We start from the raw sequence: 13,556 nt of genomic DNA, 5'->3' as shown, positions 1-13,556 counted from the left end.
TTTGTCGATAGTTCGTTAAACGTCATTAAATCATTTAAAACTAATTAAATTGCTTAAAGTTGTAATCAATTAAAGTAAAATACATCATTCTTCGTCTTTTAGTTAGCAAATAATGAAGAATTAAGAAAAATAAAAATAATTAACGCAATCCAGACGAAATAAGGCTGTATGAACAACACAGTCTTTGCATTAAAATAAAATGTCAAACAGACAGATGTGGTTGTTGTAGTTTGTGTCGGCGGCGTCAGTTTGTTGTGGTATTTTCTTTAGATTCGAAATAGTTTTGCATTTTTGTGACCTGAAATGGCTGAGAAAAGGAAACGTGGCCAAAACTTTGCCGCCGAGGAAAAAAATAAGCTCGTGAAGCTACTAGCGTCACATAAAGATACAATTTTAAATAAAAAGACGGATGGTTCAACAAATGAAGCAAAAATAAAAGCTTGGATAGACGTAACCAACTATATACGCGTCAGCAACTATATACAGGTAATTATGCATCCTTTTATTATTTAAACTGCACAATATTTAAATACCACGCTAAAAATATCATGTAAATTTATTTCAGAAATAAAGACTCCCTAATGAATCTATGGGAAAAACTGAAAACCGAGAGCAAGCTCTATTATCAGAATTCAAAGGAGAGTACGACAAGAACTGGTGGAGGACCTGCAGATGTCAAGGTAGATCCCATAATGGAACAAGTGTGTGCCCTTCTCGGACGAGCTTGTACTGGTATAATTGGTGTGCAGGATTGTGATATGGTTCTTCCCACAGCACAACCTAAACAAAATCTAGGTGAAGAAGATGGTTGTATTAAAAAAATATGTATGGAGAAGGAGGAAATTTTAGAAGAGATTGTTGTTTTGCCAAATGATACCGAGATGTTCATAAGTAATAATACCTTGAAGGAGACCACAAATGAGGTATCCATAAATAAAACCCCATTATGGTCAAGAAGACGGCCACAACTGTCTCAAAGAAGTGAGAGGACAGAGGCAATGTCTTCTCTGTGCACAAGTTTTCAAAATGTAAATAGAAAAAAGAAGACATAGAGGATTTAAAAAGACCTTCGTGACATAATGAACCATACTTTTTACTCTTTACCATCCATCTTGATTGTCCCGATAATGCTAAAAAGTTGCCAGAAATAGAATTCGTTTCCTGATAAGCCAGAAAGATTTAAAATTATTTTCTTTTTTGTTTCATAATGTCTACAGCTTTTTGTAACTTAATTACGAAAGCATCTGAACAGAAGTAGTTAAAAAAAAAGAAACGGAAGGTGTCCATCAAAAACCCATTAAATAATGAAGGATGTGTAATGAGGGAGTGAAAAGAAAATAAAAGAATGAAACACGTGGTCGATTGAACATTGATAAATTACTAAGGTTGAGAGAAAGGCAAAGCTAAATAATAAAGTAAATTTCATCAATAATAGACAATTTATTTTTAACTATCAATTAATTACAGTAACGGCCTCTGTGGTCCAGTGATTGAGCGTTGGATTCACGATCCGGAGGCTCCGGGTGCGAATCCCGGTGGGAACATATCACAAAAATCACTTTGTGATCCCTAGTTTGGTTAGGACATTACAGGCTGATCACCTGATTGTCCGAAAAGTAAAAAGATCCGTGCTTCGGAAGGCACGTTAAGCCCGGCGCGTTGGTCCCGGTTATTACTTACTGATGTAAGTACGTAGTTGTTACATGAGTCATGTCAGGGACCTATGGCGGCTCAGTAATAACCCTGACGCCAGGGTTGATGGGGTTGGTATTGTTGGTATTCCACCTCACATCCCACACGATAAGAAGAAGAAGACTTACAGTAAATGTATTATGTCAGATACATGTGGAAATACATAAACTCACGACCGTGATTTATAATAGGTTGGGCACCGCTCTATATACACAAAAACAACTTGCAAATAATTTTGCTGTGAACCTCTGAGGCAATGAACTTTCCATGCGACGTTCACCATAAACAATATTTCTTTTTCGTTACGATGTCACTAACACCCTGTAGATGGCGTTGTACAGCTTCAACGTGAAAATTACGTATTTTCTAATTAATCGGGTACTTACCTACCTACATAATTATTCCAAAAAACAATGTAATGTCAGAAATATAATAAATGTAATTGTTGCTCTCCGCTCCCCACCAGCCGCTGAGTTGTTTACCTCATCACTCTCGGTCTGACTTTAGTATTCAATCGTACGGGCGTCAGACCTCACGCACACACACACGCACAGAAAACGTCAATGTGTAGCGTCTGTGTAAAACGAGGTTTTCTGTATGAAGTGTCCTGGCTGTGACAGAACCACACTGACTAGAGATGTGGGCCCTGTGGGGTTAAAAGGGCCACATCGAAGCAATTCATCTAAGATTATCAATATTGCAATTTGACATCATCAATCAATCGTCAAATCAAATCAAAATCAAATCAAATCAAATATACTTTATTGCACACAACATACAAAACAAATCAAATCAAATCATCATCATCAAAAATACATTACAGGCTGATCACATGATTGTCCGAAAGCAAGATGATCCGTGCTTCGGAAGGCATGTTAAGCCGGTTACTATTTAATGTAAGTGAGACGCCGATGAGACGATCGTTATGTAAAAAATAACGACAAAGTGTGACTATATTACTTATTCTTCTCTTCTATCGTGTGGGTTGTGAGGTGAAGTATTAACCTCATCAACCCTGGTGTCAGGGTTATTATTGAGCCGCCAAAGGCCCCAAAGCAATATTACCCATTGAATAAAGTAATTTTCAAATTTGAATTTTTAATTTGAATTGACAAACGTCACTTCCCATCACATACGCACAGGGCACCATATGATCAGATAAGCACACCTCATTTGTCACAGTCGGTAACGAGCCGTCAAATGTGACTGCCGGACAATTCATTAGTACCGGTATTAAATCCAGAAATAATTACGGGACCGAATGTTGTACCGGTATCTTGATCTACCGGTATTACTGTCTATGATGTATAGTTTTGGGTTTAAATTGGAATGGACTTTGTGTTAGTCTATTTCGGTTGTTAGTGTCTTGAATTAATTACAGACAGAGTACACGCTCGTATTACTAATCAGGGGGGTTAAAATGGCCACATCGAAGCAATTCATCTCTCTCTCTCTCTCTCTCTCTCTATTTAAGAGCTGCGCTCTTGTCGGTGGAGTAACCGCCATTCCTCTCTTCTTCCCGCCAAAACCTTCACCTCCCGATACGACACGACCTGCACCTTCTCTTTTATTTGTTTCATAAATGTTATCCTAGGTCTACCCCTTCCTCTCTTCCCTTCAATTTTTCCTTCTATAATGTTTGTTATAAATGAATCGTGTCGTATCAGGTGGCCAATCATATTTCCTCTCCGGTTCTCTATAGTCTTCATCTAAGATAGAAAAATACCAAATGCCCCTGACATGGCACATGTAACGACTACTTACATCAGTAAGTAGTAACCGGGACCAACGGCTTAACGTGCCTTCCGAAGCACGGATTATCTTACTTTTTGGTAATCAGGTGATTAGGTTAATTAAATTCATCTTTTTTTGGGTATTGTAAAGACGTGTACATATACGTCTTTACAATAAAATACCAAGCAGTATTTTGAATTTCTCAGAAAAAAGATTTAAAGCTCATGTGAAACTTACTTTATGTAAAAAAGGTTAAGATGAATGATTACCTAAATGATAAAATTGCCTGGTATTAAATGTGTTTCTCTAGCTATTAGATAACTTGTAAAATAAATAATAATAAAAAAAAAATAAAAATCATTTATTTGCAGACAAAAAAGTCCATAGATGGTTAGTACAAAAGAAAATCTTACACACTATGTTAGATATATGATAATAGGAGGTAAGAATAATATTGAAAAAAATAAAATAAAATAAAATAAAATAAAATGTAAGTACACCCCAGTTAGACACCGGGAAAACGAGAAGCCACTCACCGGCAGCTCACCGGCCCGCACAATAAATATGTAGGTCCGTGAAGCGCCTGAAAACGGCCGCGTCCATCCTGTCCGCGATCATCTTCAGGATCACGTAAAGTATACATACATTGGTTTAAAAGATGTGTTGCTGTTGCAGTTTCTTGTCAATTCAAAAATATTAAATTGACCTCCATTAAGTTTATCTATGATAATTACGTTGAATGAATGATTCTAATTCTAATTCGCAATAAAGAATGAAATTGTCGTGACATGCACATCAGAGGACAACTTTTTATTCTCACTTTGGAAGTCCAGAAAAAGACATCTCAAAAAATATTTGTCTCAAAACACTTTCGCAAAAAAGAACTTGAAAGACATAACGTCCCAAAGTAGTTTCGCTTACAAAGTCAGCACCCTTGGGTACGTAATGAAATAACCCTACTTTGGGAACGGGGTGGAAGTGTATATTTTTGTCTTATCTTGGTATATTTCAGAAAAAAGTGCTTAAAAAAATTAAGTTTAACAATTTACACTGTATCTTCTTAGCATTTTAATAATTGAGTCTAAAATGGGGTAGTTTCAACTAGTCAAATCAGTTACTTTTTACTAAACGTCAAAACACGATATTACCTACTATGGAATTTGTATGAAAAAGCACACTGTGACGTCATAAAAAAAAGTGTTATAAAATGTCGGACTTATTGTTACGTTTTTCATGACTTTTTTTATTTTTTTTTATTTATTTATTTTCTTATAAAAACTTAAATTCATAAATAAGTTAAATAAAAATTTTCGTTAGTTTTTAGATCTGTCTTTATTTAGTAATCAGGATTTCATAATTTATCTTGAACCTAGTACAGATCCAATTCTTATTGACAATTTGCTTATTATGTAGGAAATTATTTAATAACCTAAATATCCCAACTGATGATGACGCGACTGATTGATGATGATGATGATGATGATGAACATCATTCATCATGGACACCTAAGTCACATAACGCCGTTAAAAACGTATTTTTTCCTCTGCTACAAACTGGACATGCACCAATGAGTTAATTTATCTTAAGTGCAATTTTCCCTAACACAGATGACTCGACCATTATAGACGGCGATACGACTCAACACCTACGGCTAAAACACACACACACACCTATAGCTGTAATTTTAAAGAGTCTATTTCTATAACAGCTTCTATGCTGTTCTGGGAGCAAATAAAAAACATAGAACTCGTTCAGCTGCTTGTCTTCCCGTGCATGTCGTAAAAACCGACAGAGGGATTGTGTCCTCTAACATGATGGCCTAATGTTATGGGCGATAGGCTGATCCCTTATCACCATAAGGTTTATCATATCCAGCTTATGACATCGTGTCAACAGTGGCTGCAAGTTGTCTTTGATGACTTGTGGCTCTGCCCACTAGGGATTACGGGCGTGAGTTTATGTATGTATGTATTTCTATAACAATGCCTTGCCATGTACTATGAAAATAGGGAGGAAGAGAGCCTAGTGATCCGTAACACAGGCATTCCGTCTAGTATGGACACCAGTCTCTCTCACAATACAAACATGTTCACTGTGAGTAGTGCTATGATAAGTTTTACTATAATTGTGAGTGTGAAATAAACTTATTTTTATTATTATAATTATTACGTTGGTCTAACAAACAGCTCGGTGAAACATGGGTACTTAGTTCATCTTGCGTTGCATGTACAGTCATGAGCAATAGTACCCACTTTAGGACTCTGTCGCACTAACATATTTGACATTTAGTGAGACTAACAGTTCAATTTGTCAAAAAAGTAAATGTGACATGGTACCAAAGTCTATACATATTACCTAATGTTCTTGACCGTAACTCAGACTTTTCCAATTAGGATCATAACCAAAAGCTTATGCTATGCATGCCATCAACCATCATTATTTAACGATATTGTATTATTAACAGGCTCCGTGGTCTAGTGGTTAGAGCGTTGGGCTCACGATCTGGAGGTTGAGGATTCGATTCCCGATAGGGACATTGTCGAAATCACTTTGTGAGACTGGCCTTTGTTTGGTAAGGATATTGCAGGCTTTAATCACCTGAATTTTCGAAAAAGTAAAATAATCATCTTACTTACCGTGCTTCGGAAGGCACGCTAAGCCGTTGGTCCCGGGGTACTAGCCCAAACACCTCCACCAACCCGCAGTGGAGCAGCGTGGTGGAGTATGCTCCATTTCCCCTCCGGTTGATTGAGAGGAGGCCTGTGCCCAGCAGTGGGACGTATATAGGCTGTTTATGTTTATGTATGTATGTATTTAATTATAATTATACAAAGTTACCCTACCTGAAATGACCAAGTCATAAAGTCGACTATTGATCCATCTACCCTAACTGGCAACTTTTTAATGGAGTTCTTTTATGACATCTTAGGGCGTGACCGAAACTTTTTTTAGTTGTCCTTTATTCGGGCGAAGTTTCGGGGTTTAATGAGTCGGCCAAATTAACTTTGTGGTACTTAATGAAAAAGTGCTCAAGTCTGTAAGGTTTTAGGGTCTACATTCTTAATAGTGATTGATTAAATTACTTAAGTTTTTAGGTAAGATATTTTGGTTAATAAATAACTTCAGACTCGGATTTCAGTTTTTTTTTAATAATCTTTTTACTATACAAAGGCGGAGGACAAGAAGTCCTAGTATGTCTTTGAAATAGACTACTCTTGGCGCTGTTCCAAACACACGATAGATGGCGTTGATCACTTTTGACGTAATAATTACCTATTTTCTCATTGCTGGGGTAGAAAATTGTTCTAAAATGTAATGTAGAACTAATTGTTGCTCGATATTTGAATCACATAATGTATATAATGATATTTTTAGCTATAAGTATTGTTTCTGTTTATTTTGATCAGAATAATGGGTGGAAGTTGTAATTGTACCTTGGTGTAATAAAAATCTAAAAGATAAAAGATTTAAACGAAGAAAAAACTTAACAACGCCATCTATCGTGTTTTTGGGGAACGATTGGAAAGTGCCTCATGAAATAATCAAAAAAATATTCATTATAATAACATTAAAGTGAAGTAATAAACACGAATATCAAAATTCGAAACACGCAAGAATCCAAATAGTAGGTATATTCCAGGAAGAGGAATTCCATAAGAACAAATTAAAAAACTAACAGTTTTATAGTCTGTGGCTATTCTGTAGAGGCAACCAACTGTGAACCGCTAAATAATTGTCCGATCAGTGGCCAAGCGTGAAACGTAGTGTACAATACCTTGATTGAATTGCATTAGTCTTGTGTTCCGATGGTTTTGCATATAAATTATACTGTTTCCTGTTTTCGTTTGTGAATTAGATTGAAGTCTCGGATGTTATGGTATTGTTCCGTTTTTCTGTTGTTTCTGGTGTTTTGTGACGGAAGATAAATCAGGTTTTGAGCCACGTCAGGGGCTTTTGGCAGCTCAATAACAACCCTGACACCAGGGTTGATGAGGTTGGCGATTCACCTCACAACCCACACGATAGAAGAGAGAAGAAGAATCAGGTTTTCAAGCCGAATTTGTGTTCACGAGCATTAATGTGTATACACTTTGATACCATGTCACATTAACTTTTTTGACAAATTGAACTGTAAGTCTCACTAAATGTCAAATATGTTAGTGCGACAGAGTCCTAATGTGGGTACGTTATATTTCCCATGACTGTCCGAGTAACGAAATTCAATACATCGTCATCTACATGCGTTATCCCGTTTTTCACAGGGCCCGGTTACCTAACCTGAAGATCTGACAGGTCTGGTTTTTTACAGAAGCGACTGCCTATCTGACCTTCCAACACGCAAAGGGAAAACCAGCTCAATACAGCTTAGGTCACATAACTCCGAAACGCATTTCTCGGATATGTGGGTTTCCTTATGATGTTGTCCTTCACCGCTGAGCACGAGATAATCATTTACGATCGAAACATGTTGCCGTGCTGGATTTTAACCTGCGACCTTACAGTGAGAGTCACACCTTCTTCCGACTGAGCTACCACGGCTACAATGTATGAATCGAATCGATAAGAAACCCCAAAAACATTTTATTCATGCAACCAAAACTTCTGCTTATTAAGTACAGTAATTATGTTATAGACAATAGACCGTCTTCTACTCTAATAGTCATGATAATGAGGTTGTCAAGAGCTAATAGCTCTGAATTCTGTTGTTAGTATTCAATTTAGTCAAAGACCTTATCAATGACCTTGTAATGATTGTTCCATTATGCTGACATTATCAAAGATAATCACTCATCCCCCTAGCATTATCCCGTTTTTCACAGGGTCTGGTTAACCTGAAGATTTGACAGGACCAGTTGTTTACAGCAGCGACTGCCTGTGTGACCTTGCAAACCGCGAAGGGAAAACCAGGTCAATACAGGTCAGGTCACATACCTCCGAAACGCATTTCCGGAGAATGTGGGTTTTTTCATGATGTTTTTCTTCACCGCTGAGCACGTGTCAAACATTTATGATCTAATCATGGGTTCGAAAACAAATTCGACAATCATTGGTTTAGGCCTGTGCTGGATTCGAACCTGCGACCTCAAAGTGAGAGTAAAGTGTTCTTCCAACTGTGCTAACACGGCTCACGGGAATACATACTGAACGTAATAGTAAGTTCTAGAATATCACACAAGAGCTTAGTTCCATAAGTCCTAACTTAACTAAGTCTAGTCAATCAATCTGTAAGGTAGTTAGGAAGTTAGGTACTAAGTTAGGACTGAACTGCTAACTGCTGCCTATGTAGTTAAGTACTAATTGGTCTTTATTGCAGTTGGGGTTAGAAGCATTAGTGAATCCATTTGTGATTATCTATACCTATAATATTTATTCGTATAATAACGAGCGTGACTGTATACAGGGTGTTACTGACGTCGTAACGAGAACTTTTGAGGGATGATTGAACCCAAGATTCTGAGTTGATATCAAGTGGGTATTTCCGTCGCAAAAGTATGGAAATGAAAATATTTGACAGCCAAGCATAGTTCAGTCGAATTGTATGATCTTCTTCTTCTATCGTGTGGGTTGTGAGATGGAGTACCAACCCCATCAACCCTGGTGTCAGGGTTACTATTGAGCCGCCAAAGGCCCCTGACGACTACTTACTTACATCAGTAAGTAGTAACCGGGACCAACGGCTTAACGTGCCTTCCGAAGCACGGATCATCTTACTTTCGGACAATCAGGTGATCAGCCTATAATGGCCTAACCAAACTAGGGATCACAAAGTGATTTTTGTGATATGTCCCCACCGGGATTTGAACCGGGACCTCCGGATCGTGAGCACAACGCTCAACCACTGGACCACGGAGGAATTGTATGATAATTGGATTCAATTTTGTCAGTACTATTCAGAGGCGGAGGACAGGAGTCCTAGTATGGCTTTGTAATAGACTACCCTGGGCGCCATCCCACTTGCGTCAGACAGAGTACTGCGGGGCGGAAGGCAAAATGGAAACCACTGCCCTATTTTTCCCTAAAAAGTAGCATGGAAAATGCTGCACCGACAAGAGCATGGCTCTTAAATTGATGATGATGTCAAATACTTAAACCCACGTTCATCCCTGGTTTATTTTTTATTTGTAAGGTGGGACTATAGTTTCAGTAATCTTCAGTAATCTGCGTAATATACATAAATTCAAACACAAAATCTGTTGACAGACATAAATGCTCGTTAGCTGTAGGTAAGCACTCGTATATTAAACAGTCTGAGTTCAGTGCAAACACAGCTTAAGTTCCGATGTGCAAAACAGTTGGCAATGAACGAAATACAAATAGATATTAAGGATGCAATTAGTCTTGTTTGAATTTGGATAGGCTGTACTCCGAAACGCAAATGAATTATAATGGTATTTTGCATACAGTGCTTATCCTTCGGCAGTCGTAGCTTTAGCAAATACAAACAAATACGAATTTCCATGTTCATCAATGATCTTCTGTCGTGTGAGGTACGTTGTACCAGGTGAGAGCCCTTCAGCGCTCCCCATTTGTCCGGCAAATCTACAATAAGTCACGTAAAAAAAATGTCGTTCCATGCTTACTGATGCAAGTAAATAGTCGTTACATGAGTCAGGGTCCTTTGGCGGATCAATAATCACCCTGACACCAGGGTTGATGAGGTTGGTGACCTCACAACCCACACGAGAGAAGAAGAGAATGTTATTTTGCATACAGTGCTTGTTCTTTAGCAATGGTAGCTTTAGCAAATACAAACAAATACGAATTTCCATGTTCATCAATGATCTTCTATCGTGTGGGGTGTAAGGTGACCAACCTCATCAACCCTAGTGTCAGTACTATTATTAAGCCGCTCAAGGCCCCTGAAATGGCTCTTATAACGACTACTTACTTAAATGGAAGTGACCGAGACCAAAGGCTTAACGTGCCTTTCGATACACAGATCTTATTTTCGGCTAATCAGGTGATCAGCCTGTAATGTCCTACCCAAAAAAGGGATCGCAAACTGATTTTTGTAATATGTCCCCACCGGGATTCGAACCCGGGTCCTCCGGATCGTGAGCCCAACGTTCAACCACTGGACCACAGACGCCGTTGATTTATCGCAAATAAAAAAGGAAATGAAAATAGAAGCACTAAATTTATTGACTGCAGTAGACCCTATTAAAACCACTGGTCTAAATGAAAAGCCTATCTTCAAGCTACTATTAATCATCAGCTTGTCTCTAGCGGTATCCCGTTTCCACAAGGTCCGCTTACCTAACTTAAAGATTTGACAGGTCTGGTTCCTGACTGCCTGTCTGACCTTCCGATTCGAGAAGAGAAATCCTGCCCAATAAAGGTTAGGTCACATACGCCCGAAACGCATTTCACGACGACGCCCTGAACCGAGATTCGCGCCCATCTGGGCACCCTTAGGCCTGTTGTCTCAAATTTTGTACCTGGTGAGAGCCCTCAGCGCTTTCCATTTATCGTAGTAATTAAGGCTATTTGCAGTTTTGCAATAAACCACGTTAAAAAAAAACTCATTAAGTACTCCACTTTTAACAATAATCACCATTTTAGGTATAACCGTGGGTTTTTATACTTTTTATGATTTCTACGAATATATCGTACGTAGGCGCACGTTTCACATTTTATTTCACAGAGAGTTATGTTGTGAAACCCACCAAAACTATGATTTATTATTTATTGTGATTAACGATCGTGTTGGTGGTTTTTCCGGTTGGAATTTTGATTGGGATGTCGTTAACAATTTCACAATGTGGCATTGAAATTTGTATTTAGACCCTTCCTTTATCTGGCCTTTCGATGGACTATCGAAAGTTTAAAAAAAGCAAACACAAATATAATTAAAACACATAATACCGGGTTCTTACCGCGTTATTATCAGAGATATGAGACTCCCGATATTTCAACACTGTTGCAAGTGCCATGACCTGCAATGAAGCAGCGTGGTGGAGAACCCATCGAGTAGACTGTTTTTTTTTAATATTTAACATGCACAGATATTTCGTTTAAAGACGATTCTGTACGTCCGAGGGCACGTTAATCCGTTAGTGTCGGCTATTATCCGTAAAACACCCCCACCAACCTGCAGTAGAGCAGTGTGGTGGAGTATGCTCCATACCCCCTCCGATAGATTAAGGGGAGGCCTGTGGCCAGCAGTAAGACGTATGTAGACAGTTAATGTTATGTTATTTGTATGTTAACGTTCAGGAAATTTAAAAGTCTTTTCTACAATTGCTAGACCTAAAAGTAACAAGATTACCCATGGGACAATCTACTACTGAATCATTTGTGACCTCAGGACGTGACTTGGATCCCGTCCAATAATTAAATACAGCATGAGTCTTAGCCAAGGCAGACACAAGTAAGCTTTGTCTGGAAACGTACTGTTTAGGTAGCATCACGCGTGTGGTAACTAGTGCAGCATGATGGGTGAGGATGGTATACCGACGTGTCAGCAGAGTAGTGGGATGATTGGTGATAACGATGACAAAACGTAACGTTTTAAATTTATTTATTTATTTAAAAAAGTACAACCACATCACACATATTGAGCTTATTCCATAACTTAACTAGGTATTCTGACTGATATGTGTAACAATAACGGTGTACATAGCACTCACAATGTATAAACTAATTTACATAAACTAATATAATTATAAACTAATTAACAGAAAGGAAATTAAACTTAATGAAACTAAACTAAATCAAAACATACAAATAAACTTTGGTGGTAGACTTAAAATATTAACTCAAAAAGTGTCGAATAATTTTAGACCTGAAACTGTGTAAATTCAACAGAAATATCCAGTTTATTAACCACACCTCACAAACAAATTATAACGGTGCTTAGATATAAGAACAGTTAAACAAAAACTTTACAAAAAAGGTATAAAATTTATATTATAAAGTTAGTGATTATTTAGAAGATATGAATGCATGGGATTAACTGTCTGAGAACTGATATTAGGCAGCTAAATTACTCAATTGTATAAAAATATTTTATGTTTAATTATTTTTTTAAAGAACGTCTAGGGCCCTGTGCCGAGGATTTTCTTGCAGCTTCTTTTCCACGGCTATACAGGTTGTGAGAAGCTGCAGTAGTTTTAGGCGGATGAGACGTTCGTTATGTAAAAATTGACGATTCAGAGTGTAACTATGTTACCTACTGAACTAAAAATATTTTTGAATTTGAACAAATCTAAAATTAGAGGGCACGGCCAGAGCTAAACAGTATAATATATTTATGTTGTTCTTATGAAGGTCGGGGATGCAATGAGTTAGTGTAAAATGAAAGGAAATGCGGAATGGAATGAGAATTTCAAAATTTAAAACGATTGACGGTCAGAAGGAAAGCCCAGTATGTGCAGAGTTTGTACTCTGCCTCACTAGGTGAGGAGCTCGGTGGCGCAGCGGTAAAACGCGCTCGGTCTGCCATTGTTGAAGTTAAGCAACTTTCGCAAAGGCCGGTCATAGGATGGGTGACCACAAAAATAAAGTCATCATCTCGAGCTCCTCCGTGCTTCGGAAGGCACGTTAAGCTGTTAGTCCCGGCTGCATTAGCAGTCGTTAATAACCATCAATCCGCACTGGGCCCGCGTGATGGTTTAAGGCTCGATCTCCCTATCCATCCATAGGGAAGGCCCGTGCCCCAGCAGTGGGGACGTTAATGGGCTGATGATGATGATACTAGGTGTATGTACCCACGCCTCGCCAGCTATGGCTAACTCCCATGTGATGGGGGCGGGCCCATTGCCATTAACAGGGCACAGTCTCGTGGTTTTCACCACGATTCAAACTTGAATTTCAAGTTCATAAAGGTACAAATGCCACTTTATTTAAAACTTTACTTAGGTATATGATCGAAATATTTAACTTTATTTATATGATCGAAATATTTATTTTCCCCGCTCAAGATATTTATGTTTCTGATTTTAAATTATATGAAAAAGTACAAACGAAAAATCCTCAAAATCGGACCTGACCCTAGCTAGTTACAAGAGAAACCCTTCATTGACTCCACTAATCCCACTTTGAGTTGCCACAACATTTATTCCTATTTCCATTCATCTTTGACAGTCGTCTTCTCCAAACTCACCTTTCACACGATCCATCCACACTT

The 13,556-nt window shown here is 38.1% G+C and overlaps 1 protein-coding gene and 1 long non-coding RNA gene across 2 annotated transcripts in view; both read left to right on the top strand.

Annotated features, from left to right (window-relative positions):
- LOC126373959 (uncharacterized) overlaps nucleotides 1–13,556 on the top strand; it is a 650,308-nt gene that overhangs the window by 330,472 nt on the left and 306,280 nt on the right. The gene's annotated exons all lie outside the window — the stretch shown is intronic.
- LOC126374058 (uncharacterized) overlaps nucleotides 9,505–13,556 on the top strand; it is a 310,332-nt gene continuing 306,280 nt past the window's right edge. Inside the window, exon 1 of the long non-coding RNA XR_007567396.1 lies at nucleotides 9,505–9,554. This is a non-coding gene — a long non-coding RNA (uncharacterized LOC126374058). The remainder of the gene's footprint in view (nucleotides 9,555–13,556) is intronic.

Source organism: Pectinophora gossypiella, chromosome 16 (genome assembly GCF_024362695.1).
Source record: "Pectinophora gossypiella chromosome 16, ilPecGoss1.1, whole genome shotgun sequence".
NCBI lineage: Eukaryota > Metazoa > Arthropoda > Insecta > Lepidoptera > Gelechiidae > Pectinophora > Pectinophora gossypiella.
The sequence above is the reverse complement of the archived record's forward strand: the minus strand, read 5'-3'. Positions and strand labels throughout refer to the sequence as shown.